Below are 19523 nucleotides of genomic sequence, written 5' to 3' on the forward strand. Positions count from 1 at the left end.
CCCCTCCATAGGAAATACATTAGACTAAATTCTGGAGGCTCGTAACTCTGGTTCTACCAGAGATACGGAGATGTAAATAATGTGACCATGACACAAATGTTCGGATAGTTATAAAGGTCTTTGCATGTTCCAAGCAAAAAAAAAAAACTTCGCGGTTTCTAACCTATGGCCTTCCGGGAGTGAGGCGGATGCGATAACCGCTACACTAAAGCTATGTTATTATTTTTAATCGAAAGAACAGGGTCAAGTAACTAAGCAATACGTGAACAAACAAACACCTCCATAGAAAATGCATTAGACTATACTTTGCAGGCCCATAACTCCGTGTATACTAGAGATACCGGGATGCCCTTAGGATATGTTATAGTCCAATTTGTCCTTCATCTAACCATACTAAAAACTTTGGGCTACGACAAACGTGGGCCGAGTACTTAAGCAAAACGTAAAGAAACAAACCCCCTCCATAGGAAATGAGTTAGACTATACTTTGCAGGCTCGTAACTCTGTTTCTGTTGGAGATACGGGGATGTCCTTTGAGTATATTATAGTCCAATTTGTCCCCCATCTAACCATACTAAAAACATTGAGCTACGACAAACAGTAGTTGAGTAATTAAGCTAATCGTAAACAAACAAACCCCTCCATAGGAAATACATTAGACTAAATTCTGGAGGCTCGTAACTCTGGTTCTACCAGAGATACGGGGATGTAAATAATGTGACCTTGACACAAATGTTCGGATAATTATAAAGGTCTTTGCATGTTCTAAGCAAAAAAAAAACTTCGCGGTTTCGAACCTGTGGCCTTCCGGGAGTGAGGCGGATGCGATAACCGCTACACTAAAGATATGTTATTATTTTTAATCGAAAGAACACGGTCAAGTAATCAAGCAATACGTGAACAAACAAACCCCTCCATAGAAAATGCATTAGACTATACTTTGCAGGCTCGTAACTCTGTTTCTACTGGAGATACGGGGATGTACTTTGAGTATGTTATAGTCCAATTTGTCCCCCATCTAACCATACTAAAACATTGAGCTACGACAAACAAAGGCCGAGTAATTAAGCTAAACGTAAACAAACAACCCGTCCATAGGAAATGCATTAGACTATACTTTGCAGGCCCATAACTCTGTGTCTACTAGAGATACGGGGATGTCCTTAGGATATGTTATAGTCCAAATTGTCCCCCATCTAACCATACTAAAAACATTGAGCTACGACAAACAGGGGCCGAGATATTAAGCAAAATGTTCGTCAACTTTGGTATCGTCTCACTTATTTTTATTATGTTACTTATGATATTTGCACTAAACTTTGGAGGCTCATAACTCTTGTTCTACAAGAGATACTGGGATCTCCTTTGGATATGTTATAGTACTCTTTGCTCCCCATACAAGGATACTTTAAACTTGAGGCTACCTGAATATCGTCGTCAACTTATTTTTTGTCTCACTTATTGTTCGAAGGTTACTTTTGATTTTTGAAAATAAACTTTGCAGGCTCGTAACTCTGTTTCTACTAGAGATACGGGGATGTCCTTTGAGTATGTTATAGACCAATTTGTCCCCCATCTAGCCATACTAAGAATTAGGGCTACGACAAACAGTAGTCGAGTAATTAAGCTAATCGTAAACAAACAAACCCCTCCATAGGAAATACATTAGACTAAATTCTGGAGGCTCGTAACTCTGGTTCTACCAGAGATACGGAGATGTAAATAATGTGACCATGACACAAATGTTCGGATAGTTATAAAGGTCTTTGCATGTTCCAAGCAGAAAAAAAAAAAAAACTTCGCGGTTTCTAACCTGTGGCCTACCGGGAGTGAGGCGGATGCGATAACCGCTACACTAAAGCTATGTTATTATTTTTAATCGAAAGAACACGGTCAAGTAATCAAGCAATACGTGAACAAACAAACCCCTCCATAGAAAATGCATTAGACTATACTTTGCAGGCTCGTAACTCTGTTTCTACTGGAGATACGGGGATGTACTTTGAGTATGTTATAGTCCAATTTGTCCCCCATCTAGTCATACTAAAAACATTGAGCTACGACAAACAAAGGCCGAGTAATTAAGCTAAACGTAAACAAACAACCCGTCCATAGGAAATGCATTAGACTATACTTTGCAGGCTCGTAACTCTGTGTCTACTAGAGATACGGGGATGTCCTTAGGATATGTTATAGTCCAAATTGTCCCCCATCTAACCATACTAAAAACATTGAGCTACGACAAACAGGGGCCGAGATATTAAGCAAAATGTTCGTCAACTTTGGTATCGTCTCACTTATTTTTATTATGTTACTTATGATATTTGCACTAAACTTTGGAGGCTCATAACTCTTGTTCTACAAGAGATACTGGGATCTCCTTTGGATATGTTATAGTACTCTTTGCTCCCCATACAAGGATACTTTAAACTTGAGGCTACCTGAATATCGTCGTCAACTTATTTTTTGTCTCACTTATTGTTAGAAGGTTACTTTTGATTTTTGAAAATAAACTTTGCAGGCTCGTAACTCTGTTTCTACTGGAGATACGGGGATGTCCTTTGAGTGTGTTCTTGACCAATTTGTCCCCCATCTAGCCATACTAAGAATTAGGGCTACGACAAACAGTAGTCGAGTAATTAAGCTAATCGTAAACAAACAAACCCCTCCATAGGAAATACATTAGACTAAATTCTGGAGGCTCGTAACTCTGGTTCTACCAGAGATACGGGGATGTAAATAATGTGACCTTGACACAAATGTTCGGATAATTATAAAGGTCTTTGCATGTTCTAAGCAAAAAAAAACTTCGCGGTTTCGAACCTGTGGCCTTCCGGGAGTGAGGCGGATGCGATAACCGCTACACTAAAGATATGTTATTATTTTTAATCGAAAGAACACGGTCAAGTAATCAAGCAATACGTGAACAAACAAACCCCTCCATAGAAAATGCATTAGACTATACTTTGCAGGCTCGTAACTCTGTTTCTACTGGAGATACGGGGATGTACTTTGAGTATGTTATAGTCCAATTTGTCCCCCATCTAACCATACTAAAAACATTGAGCTACGACAAACAAAGGCCGAGTAATTAAGCTAAACGTAAACAAACAACCCGTCCATAGGAAATGCATTAGACTATATTTGCAGGCCCATAACTCTGTGTCTACTAGAGATACGGGGATGTCCTTAGGATATGTTATAGTCCAAATTGTCCCCCATCTAACCATACTAAAAACATTGAGCTACGACAAACAGGGGCCGAGATATTAAGCAAAATGTTCGTCAACTTTGGTATCGTCTCACTTATTTTTATTATGTTACTTATGATATTTGCACTAAACTTTGGAGGCTCATAACTCTTGTTCTACAAGAGATACTGGGATCTCCTTTGGATATGTTATACTACTCTTTGCTCCCCATACAAGGATACTTTAAACTTGAGGCTACCTGAATATCGTCGTCAACTTATTTTTTGTCTCACTTATTGTTCGAAGGTTACTTTTGATTTTTGAAAATAAACTTTGCAGGCTCGTAACTCTGGTTCTACCAAAGATACGGAGATGTAAATAATGTGACCATGACACAAATGTTCGGATAGTTATAAAGGTCTTTGCATGTTCCAAGCAAAAAAAAAAAAAAAAACTTCGCGGTTTCTAACCTGTGGCCTTCCGGGAGTGAGGCGGATGCGATAACCGCTACACTAAAGCTATGTTATTATTTTTAATCGAAAGAACACGGTCAAGTAATCAAGCAATACGTGAACAAACAAACCCCTCCATAGAAAATGCATTAGACTATACTTTGCAGGCTCGTAACTCTGTTTCTACTGGAGATACGGGGATGTACTTTTAGTATGTTATAGTCCAATTTGTCCCCCATCTAGTCATACTAAAAACATTGAGCTACGACAAACAAAGGCCGAGTAATTAAGCTAAACGTAAACAAACAACCCGTCCATAGGAAATGCATTAGACTATACTTTGCAGGCTCGTAACTCTGTGTCTACTAGAGATACGGGGATGTCCTTAGGATATGTTATAGTCCTAATTGTCCCCCATCTAACCATACTAAAAACATTGAGCTACGACAAACAGGGGCCGAGTACTTAAGCAAAACGTAAAGAAACAAACCCCCTCCATAGGAAATGAGTTAGACTATACTTTGCAGGCTCGTAACTCTGTTTCTACCAGAGATACGGGGATGTAAATAATGTGACCTTGACACAAATGATCGGATAATTATAAAAAAAAACTTCGCGGTTTCGAACCTGTGGCCTTCCGGGAGTGAGGCGGATGCGATAACCGCTACACTAAATATATGTTATTATTTTTAATCGAAAGAACAGGGTCAAGTAATTAAGCAATACGTGAACAAACAAACCCCTCCATAGAAAATGCATTAGACTATACTTTGCAGGCTCGTAACTCTATTTCTACTGGAGATACGGGGATGTCCTTTGAGTATGTTATAGTCCAATATGTTCCCCATCTAACCATACTAAAAACATTGAGCTACGACAAACAGTAGTCGAGTAATTAAGCTAATCGTAAACAAACAAACCCCTCCATAGGAAATACATTAGACTAAATTCTAGAGGCTCGTAACTCTGGTTCTACCAGAGATACGGGGATGTAAATAATGTGACCTTGACCCAAATGTTCGGATAGTTATAAAGGTCTTTGCATGATCCAAGCAAAAAAAAAAAAAACTTCGCGGTTTCGAACCTGTGGCCTTCCGGGAGTGAGACGGATGCGATAACCGCTACACTAAAGCTATGTTATTATTTTTAATCGAAAGAACAGGGTCAAGTGATTTAGCATTACGTGAACAAACAAACACCTCCATAGAAAATGCATTAGACTATATTTTGCAGGCCCATAACTCCGTGTCTACTAGAGATACCGTGATGTCCTTAGGATATGTTATTGTCCAATTTGTCCTTCATGTAACCATACTAAAAACTTTGGGCTACGACAAACAGGGGCCGAGTACTTAAGCAAAACGTAAAGAAACAAACCCCCTCCATAGGAAATGAGTTAGACTACACTTTGCAGGCTCGTAACTCTGTTTCTACCAGAGATACGGGGATGTAAATAATGTGACCTTGACACAAATGATCGGATAATTATAAAAAAAAACTTCGCGGTTTCGAACCTGTGGCCTTCCGGGAGTGAGGCGGATGCGATAACCGCTACACTAAAGATATGTTATTATTTTTAATCGAAAGAACAGGGTCAAGTAATTAAGCAATACGTGAACAAACAAACCCCTCCATAGAAAATGCATTAGACTACACTTTGCAGGCTCGTAACTCTGTTTCTACTGGAGATTTTGGGATGTCCTTTGAGTATGTTATAGTCCAATTTGTCCCCCATCTAACCATTCTAAAAACATTGAGCTACGAAAAACAGGGGCCGAGTAATTAAGCTAAACGTAAACAAACAACCCGTCCATAGCAAATGCATTACACTATACTTTGCAGGCCCATAACTCTGTGTCTACTAGAGATACGGGGATGTTCTTAGGATTTGTTATAGTCCAAATTGTCCCCCATCTAACCATACTAAAAACATTGAGCTAGGACAAACAGGGTCCGAGATTTTAAGCAAAATGTTCGTCAACTTTGGTATCGTCTCACTTATTTTTATTATGTTACTTATGATTTTTGCACTAAACTTTGGAGGCTCATAACTCTTGTTCTACAAGAGATACTGGGATCTCCTTTGGATATGTTATAGTACTCTTTGCTCCCCATACAAGGATACTTTAAACTTGAGGCTACCTCAATATCGTCGTCAACTTATTTTTTGTCTCACTTATTGTTAGAAGGTTACTTTTGATTTTTGAAAATAAACTTTGCAGGCTCGTAACTCTGTTTCTACTGGAGATAAGGGGATGTCCTTTGAGTATGTTATAGACCAATTTGTCCCCCATCTAGCCATACTAAGAATTAGGGCTACGACAGACAGTAGTCGAGTAATTAAGCTAATCGTAAACAAACGAACCCCTCCATAGGAAATATATTAGACTAAATTCTGGAGGCTCGTAACTCTGGTTCTTCCAGAGATACGGGGATGTAAATAATGTGACCTTGACACAAATGTTCGGATAATTATAAAGGTCTTTGCATGTTCCAAGCCAAAAAAAAAAACTTCGCGGTTTCGAACCTGTGGCCTTCCGGGAGTGATGCGGATGCGATAACCGCTACACTAAATATATGTTATTATTTTTAATCGAAAGAACAGGGTCAAGTAATTAAGCAATACGTGAACAAACAAACCCCTCCATAGAAAATGCATTAGACTATACTTTGCAGGCTCGTAACTCTATTTCTACTGGAGATACGGGGATGTCCTTTGGGTATGTTATAGTCCAATATGTTCTCCATCTAACCATACTAAAAACATTGAGCTACGACAAACAGGGGCCGAGTAATTAAGCTAAACGTAAACAAACAACCCGTCCATAGGAAATACATTAGACTAAATTCTGGAGGCTCGTAACTCTGGTTCTACCAGAGATACGGGGATGTAAATAATGTGACCTTGACACAAATGTTCGGATAATTATAAAAAAAAACTTCGCGGTTTCGAACCTGTTTCTTTCCGGGAGTGAGGCGGATGCGATAACCGCTACACTAAAGATATGTTGTTATTTTTAATCGAAAGAACAGGGTCAAGTAATTAAGCAATACGTGAACAAAAAAACCCCTCCTTAGAAAATGCATTAGACTATACTTTGCAGGCTCGTAACTCTGTTTCTACTGGAGATACGGGGATGTCCTTTGAGTATGTTATAGTCCAATTTGTCCCCCATCTAACCATACTAAAAACATTGAGCTACGACAAACAGTAGTCGAGTAATTAAGCTAATCGTAAACAAACAAACCCCTCCATAGGAAATGCATTAGACTATACTTTGCAGGCTCGTAACTCTGTTTCCACTGGAGATACGGGGATGTCCTTTGAGTATGTTATAGTCCAATTTGTCCCTCATCTAACCATACTAAGAATTAGGGCTACGACAAACAGTAGTCGAGTATTTAAGCTAATTGTAAACAAACAAACCCCTCCATAGGAAATACATTAGACTAAATTCTGGAGGCTCGTAACTCTGGTTCTACCAGAGATACGGGGATGTAAATAATGTGACCTTGACACAAATGTTCGGATAATTATAAAGGTCTTTGCATGTTCCAAGCAAAAAAAAAATCTTCGCGGTTTCGAACCTGTGGCCTTCCGAGAATGAGGCGGATGCGATAACCGCTACACTAAAGATATGTTATTATTTTTAATCGAAAGAACAGGGTCAAGTAATTAAGCAATACGTGAACAAACAAACCCCTCCATAGAAAATGCATTAGACTATACTTTGCAGGCTCGAAACTCTGTTTCTACTGGAGATACGGGGATGTCCTTTGAGTATGTTATAGTCCAATTTGTCCCCCATCTAACCATACTAAAAACATTGAGCTACGACAAACAGTAGTCGAGTAATTTAGCTAATCCTAAACAAACAAACCCCTCCATAGGAAATCCATTAGACTAAATTCTGGAGGCTCGTAACTCTGGTTCTACCAGAGATACGGGGATGTAAATAATGTGACCTTGACACAAATGTTCGGATAATTATAAAGGTCTTTGCATGTTCCAAGCAAAAAAAAACTTCGCGGTTTCGAACCTGTGGCCTTCCGAGAGTGAGGCGGATGCGATAACCGCTACACTAAAGATATGTTATTATTTTTAATCGAAAGAACAGGGTCAAGTAATTAAGCAATACGTGAACAAACAAACCCCTCCATAGAAAATGCATTAGACTATACTTTGCAGGCTCGTAACTCTGTTTCTACTGGAGATACGGGGATGTCCTTTGAGTATGTTATAGTCCAATTTGTCCCCCATCTAACCATACTAAAAACATTGAGCTACGACAAACAGTAGTCGAGTAATTAAGCTAATCGTAAACAAACAAACCCCTCCATAGGAAATGCATTAGACTATACTTTGCAGGCTCGTAACTCTGTTTCCACTGGAGATACGGGGATGTCCTTTGAGTATGTTATAGTCCAATTTGTCCCTCATCTAACCATACTAAGAATTAGGGCTACGACAAACAGTAGTCGAGTATTTAAGCTAATTGTAAACAAACAAACCCCTCCATAGGAAATACATTAGACTAAATTCTGGAGGCTCGTAACTCTGGTTCTACCAGAGATACGGGGATGTAAATAATGTGACCTTGACACAAATGTTCGGATAATTATAAAGGTCTTTGCATGTTCCAAGCAAAAAAAAAAAACTTCGCGGTTTCGAACCTGTGGCCTTCCGAGAATGAGGCGGATGCGATAACCGCTACACTAAAGATATGTTATTATTTTTAATCGAAAGAACAGGGTCAAGTAATTAAGCAATACGTGAACAAACAAACCCCTCCATAGAAAATGCATTAGACTATACTTTGCAGGCTCGAAACTCTGTTTCTACTGGAGATACGGGGATGTCCTTTGAGTATGTTATAGTCCAATTTGTCCCCCATCTAACCATACTAAAAACATTGAGCTACGACAAACAGTAGTCGAGTAATCAAGCTAATCCTAAACAAACAAACCCCTCCATAGGAAATCCATTAGACTAAATTCTGGAGGCTCGTAACTCTGGTTCTACCAGAAATACGGGGATGTAAATAATGTGACCTTGACACAAATGTTCGGATAATTATAAAGGTCTTTGCATGTTCCAAGCAAAAAAAAAACTTCGCGGTTTCGAACCTGTGGCCTTCCGAGAGTGAGGCGGATGCGATAACCGCTACACTAAAGATATGTTATTATTTTTAATCGAAAGAACAGGGTCAAGTAATTAAGCAATACGTGAACAAACAAACCCCTCCATAGAAAATGCATTAGACTATACTTTGCAGGCTCGTAACTCTGTTTCTACTGGAGATACGGGGATGTCCTTCGAGTATGTTATAGTCCAATTTGTCCCCCATCTAACCATACTAAAAACATTGAGCTACGACAAACAGTAGTCGAGTAATTAAGCTAATCGTAAACAAACAAACCCCTCCATAGGAAATGCATTAGACTATACTTTGCAGGCTCGTAACTCTGTTTCCACTGGAGATACGGGGATGTCCTTTGAGTATGTTATAGTCCAATTCGTCCCTCATCTAACCATACTAAAAACATTGAGCTACGACAAACAGGGGCCGAGTAATTAAGCTAAACGTAAACAAACAACCCGTCCATAGGAAATGCATTAGACTATATTTTGCAGGCCCATAACTCTGTGTCTACTAGAGATACGGGGATGTCCTTAGGATATGATATAGTCCAAATTGTCCCCCATCTAATCATACTAAAAACATTGAGCTACGACAAACAGGGGCCGAGATATTAAGCAAAATGTTCGTCAACTTTGGTATCGTCTCACTTATTTTTATTATGTTACTTATGATTTTTGCACTAAACTTTGGAGGCTCATAACTCTTGTTCTACAAGAGATACTGGGATCTCCTTTGGATATGTTATAGTACTCTTTGCTCCCCATACCAGGATACTTTAAACTTGAGGCTACCTCAATATCGTCGTCAACTTACTTTTTGTCTCACTTATTGTTAGAAGGTTACTTTTGATTTTTGGAAATATACTTTGCAGGCTCGTAACTCTGTTTCTACTGGAGATACGGGGATGTCCTTAGAGTATGTTATAGACCAATTTGTCCCCCATCTAGCCATACTAAGAATTAGGGCTACGACAAACAGTAGTCGAGTATTTAAGCTAATTGTAAACAAACAAACCCCTCCATAGGAAATACATTAGACTAAATTCTGGAGGCTCGTAACTCTGGTTCTACCAGAGATACGGGGATGTAAATAATGTGACCTTGACACAAATGTTCGGATAATTATAAAGGTCTTTGCATGTTCCAAGAAAAAAAAAACTTCGCGGTTTCGAACCTGTGGCCTTCCGAGAATGAGGCGGATGCGATAACCGCTACACTAAAGATATGTTATTATTTTTAATCGAAAGAACAGGGTCAAGTAATTAAGCAATACGTGAACAAACAAACCCCTCCATAGAAAATGCATTAGACTATACTTTGCAGGCTCGTAACTCTGTTTCTACTGGAGATACGGGGATGTCCTTTGAGTATGTTATAGTCCAATTTGTCCCCCATCTAACCATACTAAAAACATTGAGCTACGACAAACAGTAGTCGAGTAATTAAGCTAATCCTAAACAAACAAACCCCTCCATAGGAAATGCATTAGACTATACTTTGCAGGCTCGTAACTCTGTTTCCACTGGAGATACGGGGATGTCCTTTGAGTATGTTATAGTCCAATTTGTCCCTCATCTAACCATACTAAAAACATTGAGCTACGACAAACAGGGGCCGAGTAATTAAGCTAAACGTAAACAAACAACCCGTCCATAGGAAATGCATTAGACTATATTTTGCAGGCCCATAACTCTGTGTCTACTAGAGATACGGGGATGTCCTTAGGATATGATATAGTCCAAATTGTCCCCCATCTAACCATACTAAAAACATTGAGCTACGACAAACAGGGGCCGAGATATTAAGCAAAATGTTCGTCAACTTTGGTATCGTCTCACTTATTTTTATTATGTTACTTATGATTTTTGCACTAAACTTTGGAGGCTCATAACTCTTGTTCTACAAGAGATACTGGGATCTCCTTTGGATATGTTATAGTACTCTTTGCTCCCCATACCAGGATACTTTAAACTTGAGGCTACCTCAATATCGTCGTCAATTTACTTTTTGTCTCACTTATTGTTAGAAGGTTACTTTTGATTTTTGAAAATATACTTTGCAGGCTCGTAACTCTGTTTCTACTGGAGATACGGGGATGTCCTTAGAGTATGTTATAGACCAATTTGTCCCCCATCTAGCCATACTAAGAATTAGGGCTACGACAAACAGTAGTCGAGTATTTAAGCTAATTGTAAACAAACAAACCCCTCCATAGGAAATACATTAGACTAAATTCTGGAGGCTCGTAACTCTGGTTCTACCAGAGATACGGGGATGTAAATAATGTGACCTTGACCCAAATGTTCGGATAGTTATAAAGGTCTTTGCATGATCCAAGCAAAAAAAAAAAAAACTTCGCGGTTTCGAACCTGTGGCCTTCCGGGAGTGAGACGGATGCGATAACCGCTACACTAAAGCTATGTTATTATTTTTAATCGAAAGAACAGGGTCAAGTGATTAAGCATTACGTGAACAAACAAACACCTCCATAGAAAATGCATTAGACTATATTTTGCAGGCCCATAACTCCGTGTCTACTAGAGATACCGTGATGTCCTTAGGATATGTTATTGTCCAATTTGTCCTTCATGTAACCATACTAAAAACTTTGGGCTACGACAAACAGGGGCCGAGTACTTAAGCAAAACGTAAAGAAACAAACCCCCTCCATAGGAAATGAGTTAGACTACACTTTGCAGGCTCGTAACTCTGTTTCTACCAGAGATACGGGGATGTAAATAATGTGACCTTGACACAAATGATAGGATAATTATAAAAAAAAACTTCGCGGTTTCGAACCTGTGGCCTTCCGGGAGTGAGGCGGATGCGATAACCGCTACACTAAAGATATGTTATTATTTTTAATCGAAAGAACAGGGTCAAGTAATTAAGCAATACGTGAACAAACAAACCCCTCCATAGAAAATGCATTAGACTATACTTTGCAGGCTCGTAACTCTATTTCTACTGGAGATACGGGGATGTCCTTTGGGTATGTTATAGTCCAATATGTTCTCCATCTAACCATACTAAAAACATTGAGCTACGACAAACAGGGGCCGAGTAATTAAGCTAAACGTAAACAAACAACCCGTCCATAGGAAATACATTAGACTAAATTCTGGAGGCTCGTAACTCTGGTTCTACCAGAGATACGGGGATGTAAATAATGTGACCTTGACACAAATGTTCGGATAATTATAAAAAAAAACTTCGCGGTTTCGAACCTGTGGCTTTCCGGGAGTGAGGCGGATGCGATAACCGCTACACTAAAGATATGTTGTTATTTTTAATCGAAAGAACAGGGTCAAGTAATTAAGCAATACGTGAACAAAAAAACCCCTCCTTAGAAAATGCATTAGACTATACTTTGCAGGCTCGTAACTCTGTTTCTACTGGAGATACGGGGATGTCCTTTGAGTATGTTATAGTCCAATTTGTCCCCCATCTAACCATACTAAAAACATTGAGCTACGACAAACAGTAGTCGAGTAATTAAGCTAATCGTAAACAAACAAACCCCTCCATAGGAAATCCATTAGACTAAATTCTGGAGGCTCGTAACTCTGGTTCTACCAGAGATACGGGGATGTAAATAATGTGACCTTGACACAAATGTTCGGATAATTATAAAAAAAAACTTCGCGGTTTCGAACCTGTGGCTTTCCGGGAGTGAGGCGGATGCGATAACCGCTACACTAAAGATATGTTGTTATTTTTAATCGAAAGAACAGGGTCAAGTAATTAAGCAATACGTGAACAAAAAAACCCCTCCTTAGAAAATGCATTAGACTATACTTTGCAGGCTCGTAACTCTGTTTCTACTGGAGATACGGGGATGTCCTTTGAGTATGTTATAGTCCAATTTGTCCCCCATCTAACCATACTAAAAACATTGAGCTACGACAAACAGTAGTCGAGTAATTAAGCTAATCGTAAACAAACAAACCCCTCCATAGGAAATGCATTAGACTATACTTTGCAGGCTCGTAACTCTGTTTCCACTGGAGATACGGGGATGTCCTTTGAGTATGTTATAGTCCAATTTGTCCCTCATCTAACCATACTAAGAATTAGGGCTACGACAAACAGTAGTCGAGTATTTAAGCTAATTGTAAACAAACAAACCCCTCCATAGGAAATACATTAGACTAAATTCTGGAGGCTCGTAACTCTGGTTCTACCAGAGATACGGGGATGTAAATAATGTGACCTTGACACAAATGTTCGGATAATTATAAAGGTCTTTGCATGTTCCAAGCAAAAAAAAACTTCGCGGTTTCGAACCTGTGGCCTTCCGAGAGTGAGGCGGATGCGATAACCGCTACACTAAAGATATGTTATTATTTTTAATCGAAAGAACAGGGTCAAGTAATTAAGCAATACGTGAACAAACAAACCCCTCCATAGAAAATGCATTAGACTATACTTTGCAGGCTCGTAACTCTGTTTCTACTGGAGATACGGGGATGTCCTTTGAGTATGTTATAGTCCAATTTGTCCCCCATCTAACCATACTAAAAACATTGAGCTACGACAAACAGTAGTCGAGTAATTAAGCTAATCGTAAACAAACAAACCCCTCCATAGGAAATGCATTAGACTATACTTTGCAGGCTCGTAACTCTGTTTCCACTGGAGATACGGGGATGTCCTTTGAGTATGTTATAGTCCAATTTGTCCCTCATCTAACCATACTAAGAATTAGGGCTACGACAAACAGTAGTCGAGTATTTAAGCTAATTGTAAACAAACAAACCCCTCCATAGGAAATACATTAGACTAAATTCTGGAGGCTCGTAACTCTGGTTCTACCAGAGATACGGGGATGTAAATAATGTGACCTTGACACAAATGTTCGGATAATTATAAAGGTCTTTGCATGTTCCAAGCAAAAAAAAAAAACTTCGCGGTTTCGAACCTGTGGCCTTCCGAGAATGAGGCGGATGCGATAACCGCTACACTAAAGATATGTTATTATTTTTAATCGAAAGAACAGGGTCAAGTAATTAAGCAATACGTGAACAAACAAACCCCTCCATAGAAAATGCATTAGACTATACTTTGCAGGCTCGTAACTCTGTTTCTACTGGAGATACGGGGATGTCCTTTGAGTATGTTATAGTCCAATTTGTCCCCCATCTAACCATACTAAAAACATTGAGCTACGACAAACAGGGGCCGAGTAATTAAGCTAAACGTAAACAAACAACCCGTCCTTAGGAAATGCATTAGACTATACTTTGCAGGCCCATAACTCTGTGTCTACTAGAGATACGGGGATGTCCTTAGGATATGTTATAGTCCAATTTGTCCCCCATCTAACCATACTAAAAACATTGAGCTACGACAAACAGTAGTCGAGTAATTAAGCTAATCGTAAACAAACAAACCCCTCCATAGGAAATGCATTAGACTATACTTTGCAGGCTCGTAACTCTGTTTCCACTGGAGATGCGGGGATGTCCTTTGAGTATGTTATAGTCCAATTTGTCCCCCATCTAACCATACTAAAAACATTGAGCTACGACAAACAGGGGCCGAGTAATTAAGCTAAACGTAAACAAACAACCCGTCCTTAGGAAATGCATTAGACTATACTTTGCAGGCCCATAACTCTGTGTCTACTAGAGATACGGGGATGTCCTTAGGATATGTTATAGTCCAAATTGTCCCCCATTTAACCATACTAAAAACATTGAGCTACGACAAACAAGGGCCGAGATATTAAGCAAAATGTTCGTCAACTTTGGTATCGTCTCACTTATTTTTATTATGTTACTTATGATTTTTGCACTAAACTTTGGAGGCTCATAACTCTTGTTCTACAAGAGATACTGGGATCTCCTTTGGATATGTTATAGTACTCTTTGCTCCCCATACAAGGATACTTTAACCTTGAGGCTACCTCAATATCGTCGTCAACTTATTTTTTGTCTCACTTATTGTTAGAAGGTTACTTTTGATTTTTGAAAATAAACTTTGCAGCCTCGTAACTCTGTTTCTACTGGAGATACGGGGATGTCCTTTGAGTATGTTATAGACCAATTTGTCCCCCATCTAGCCATACTAAGAATTAGGGCTACGACAAACAGTAGTCGAGTAATTAAGCTAATCGTAAACAAACAAACCCCTCCATAGGAAATACATTAGACTAAATTCTGGAGGCTCGTAACTCTGGTTCTACCAGAGATACGGGGATGTAAATAATGTGACCTTGACACAAATGTTCGGATAATTATAAAAAAAAACTTCGCGGTTTCGAACCTGTGGCCTTCCGGGAGTGAGGCGGATGCGATAACCGCTACACTAAAGATATGTTATTATTTTTAATCGAAAGAACAGGGTCAAGTAATTAAGCAATACGTGAACAAACAAACCCCTCCATAGAAAATGCATTAGACTATACTTTGCAGGCTCGTAACTCTGTTTCTACTGTAGATACGGGGATGTCCTTTGAGTATGCTATAGTAAAATTTGTCCCCCATCTAACCATACTAAAAACATTGAGCTACGACAAACAGTAGTCGAGTAATTAAGCTAATCGTAAACAAACAAACCCCTCCATAGGAAATGCATTAGACTATACTTTGCAGGCTCGTAACTCTGTTTCCACTGGAGATACGGGGATGTCCTTTGAGTATGTTATAGTCCAATTTGTCCCTCATCTAACCATACTAAGAATTAGGGCTACGACAAACAGTAGTCGAGTATTTAAGCTAATTGTAAACAAACAAACCCCTCCATAGGAAATACATTAGACTAAATTCTGGAGGCTCGTAACTCTGGTTCTACCAGAGATACGGGGATGTAAATAATGTGACCTTGACACAAATGTTCGGATAATTATAAAGGTCTTTGCATGTTCCAAGCAAAAAAAAACTTCGCGGTTTCGAACCTGTGGCCTTCCGAGAGTGAGGCGGATGCGATAACCGCTACACTAAAGATATGTTATTATTTTTAATCGAAAGAACAGGGTCAAGTAATTAAGCAATACGTGAACAAACAAACCCCTCCATAGAAAATGCATTAGACTATACTTTGCAGGCTCGTAACTCTGTTTCTACTGGAGATACGGGGATGTCCTTTGAGTATGTTATAGTCCAATTTGTCCCCCATCTAACCATACTAAAAACATTGAGCTACGACAAACAGTAGTCGAGTAATTAAGCTAATCGTAAACAAACAAACCCCTCCATAGGAAATGCATTAGACTATACTTTGCAGGCTCGTAACTCTGTTTCCACTGGAGATACGGGGATGTCCTTTGAGTATGTTATAGTCCAATTTGTCCCTCATCTAACCATACTAAGAATTAGGGCTACGACAAACAGTAGTCGAGTATTTAAGCTAATTGTAAACAAACAAACCCCTCCATAGGAAATACATTAGACTAAATTCTGGAGGCTCGTAACTCTGGTTCTACCAGAGATACGGGGATGTAAATAATGTGACCTTGACACAAATGTTCGGATAATTATAAAGGTCTTTTTATGTTCCAAGCAAAAAAAAAAAACTTCGCGGTTTCGAACCTGTGGCCTTCCGAGAATGAGGCGGATGCGATAACCGCTACACTAAAGATATGTTATTATTTTTAATCGAAAGAACAGTGTCAAGTAATTAAGCAATACGTGAACAAACAAACCCCTCCATAGAAAATGCATTAGACTATACTTTGCAGGCTCGTAACTCTGTTTCTACTGGAGATACGGGGATGTCCTTCGAGTATGTTATAGTCCAATTTGTCCCCCATCTAACCATACTAAAAACATTGAGCTACGACAAACAGTAGTCGAGTAATTAAGCTAATCCTAAACAAACAAACCCCTCCATAGGAAATGCATTAGACTATACTTTGCAGGCTCGTAACTCTGTTTCCACTTTAGATACGGGGATGTCCTTTGAGTATGTTATAGTCCAATTTGTCCCTCATCTAACCATACTAAAAACATTGAGCTACGACAAACAGGGGCCGAGTAATTAAGCTAAACGTAAACAAACAACCCGTCCATAGGAAATGCATTAGACTATATTTTGCAGGCCCATAACTCTGTGTCTACTAGAGATACGGGGATGTCCTTAGGATATGATATAGTCCAAATTGTCCCCCATCTAACCATACTAAAAACATTGAGCTACGACAAACAGGGGCCGAGTAATTAAGCTAAACGTAAACAAACAACCCGTCCTTAGGAAATGCATTAGACTATACTTTGCAGGCCCATAACTCTGTGTCTACTAGAGATACGGGGATGTCCTTAGGATATGTTATAGTCCAAATTGTCCCCCATTTAACCATACTAAAAACATTGAGCTACGACAAACAAGGGCCGAGATATTAAGCAAAATGTTCGTCAACTTTGGTATCGTCTCACTTATTTTTATTATGTTACTTATGATTTTTGCACTAAACTTTGGAGGCTCATAACTCTTGTTCTACAAGAGATACTGGGATCTCCTTTGGATATGTTATAGTACTCTTTGCTCCCCATACAAGGATACTTTAACCTTGAGGCTACCTCAATATCGTCGTCAACTTATTTTTTGTCTCACTTATTGTTAGAAGGTTACTTTTGATTTTTGAAAATAAACTTTGCAGCCTCGTAACTCTGTTTCTACTGGAGATACGGGGATGTCCTTTGAGTATGTTATAGACCAATTTGTCCCCCATCTAGCCATACTAAGAATTAGGGCTACGACAAACAGTAGTCGAGTAATTAAGCTAATCGTAAACAAACAAACCCCTCCTTAGGAAATACATTAGACTAAATTCTGGAGGCTCGTAACTCTGGTTCTACCAGAGATACGGGGATGTAAATAATGTGACCTTGACACAAATGTTCGGATAATTATAAAAAAAAACTTCGCGGTTTCGAACCTGTGGCCTTCCGGGAGTGAGGCGGATGCGATAACCGCTACACTAAAGATATGTTATTATTTTTAATCGAAAGAACAGGGTCAAGTAATTAAGCAATACGTGAACAAACAAACCCCTCCATAGAAAATGCATTAGACTATACTTTGCAGGCTCGTAACTCTGTTTCTACTGTAGATACGGGGATGTCCTTTGAGTATGCTATAGTAAAATTTGTCCCCCATCTAACCATACTAAAAACATTGAGCTACGACAAACAGTAGTCGAGTAATTAAGCTAATCCTAAATAAACAAACCCCTCCATAGGAAATCCATTAGACTAAATTCTGGAGGCTCGTAACTCTGGTTCTACCAGAGATACGGGGATGTAAATAATGTGACCTTGACACAAATGTTCGGATAATTATAAAAAAAAACTTCGCGGTTTCGAACCTGTGGCCTTCCGGGAGTGAGGCGGATGCGATAACCGCTACACTAAAGATATGTTATTATTTTTAATCGAAAGAACAGGGTCAAGTAATAAAGCAATACGTGAACAAAAAAACCCCTCCTTAGAAAATGCATTAGACTATACTTTGCAGGCTCGTAACTCTGTTTCTACTGGAGATACGGGGATGTCCTTTGAGTATGTTATAGTCCAATTTATCCCCCATTTAATTATACTAAAAACATTGAGCTACGACAAACAGGGGCCGAGTAATTAAGCTAAACGTAAACAAACAACCCGTCCATAGGAAATGCATTAGACTATACTTTGCAGGCCCATAACTCTGTGTCTACTAGAGATACGGGGATGTCCTTAGGATATGTTATAGTCCAAATTGTCCCCCATCTGACCATACTAAAAACTTTGGGCTACGACAAACAGGGACCGAGTACTTAAGCAAAACGTAACGAAACAAACCCCCTCCATAGGAAATGCATTAGACTATACTTTGCAGGCTCGTAACTCTGTTTCTACTGGAGATGCGGGGATGTCCTTTGAGTATGTTATTGTCCAATTTGTCCCCCATCTAACCATACTAAAAACTTTGGGCTACGACAAACAGGGGCCGAGTACTTAAGCAAAACGTAAAGAAACAAACCCCCTCCATAGGAAATGCATTAGACTATACTTTGCAGGCCCATAACTCTGTGTCTACTAGAGATACGGGGATGTCCTTAGGATATGTTATAGTCCAAATTGTCCCCCTTCTAACCATACTAAAAACTTTGGGTTACGACAAACAGGGGCCAAGTACTTAAGCAAAACGTAACGAAACAAACCCCCTCCATAGGAAATGCATTAGACTATACTTTGCAGGCCCATAACTCTGTGTCTACTAGAGATACGGGGATGTCCTTAGGATATGTTATAGTCCAAATTGTCCCCCTTCTAACTATACTAAAAACTTTGGGTTACGACAAACAGGGGCCGAGTACTTAAGCAAAACGTAACGAAACAAACCCCCTCCATAGGAAATGCATTAGACTATACTTTGCAGGATCGTAACTCTGTTTCTACTGGAGATACGAGGATGTCCTTAAGATATGTTATAGTCCAAATTGTCCCCCATCTAACCATACTAAAAACTTTGGGCTACGACAAACAGGGGCCGAGTAATTAAGCTAAACGTAAACAAACAACCCCTCCGTAGGAAATGCATTAGACTATATTTTGCAGGCTCGTAACTCTGTTTCTACTGGAGATACGGGGATGTCCTTTGATTATGTTTTAGTCCAATTTGTCCCCCATCTAACCATACTAAAAACATTGAGCTACGACAAACAGGGGCCGAGATATTAAGCAAAATGTTCGTCAACTTTGGTATCGTCTCACTTATTTTTATTATGTTACTTATGATTTTTGCACTAAACTTTGG

The sequence above is a fragment of the Phalangium opilio genome, unplaced genomic scaffold (assembly GCF_054372755.1).
Source record: "Phalangium opilio isolate 3A_F unplaced genomic scaffold, DU_Popi_V2 ptg000019l_1, whole genome shotgun sequence".
In the NCBI taxonomy this organism is placed as follows: Eukaryota; Metazoa; Arthropoda; class Arachnida; order Opiliones; family Phalangiidae; genus Phalangium; species Phalangium opilio.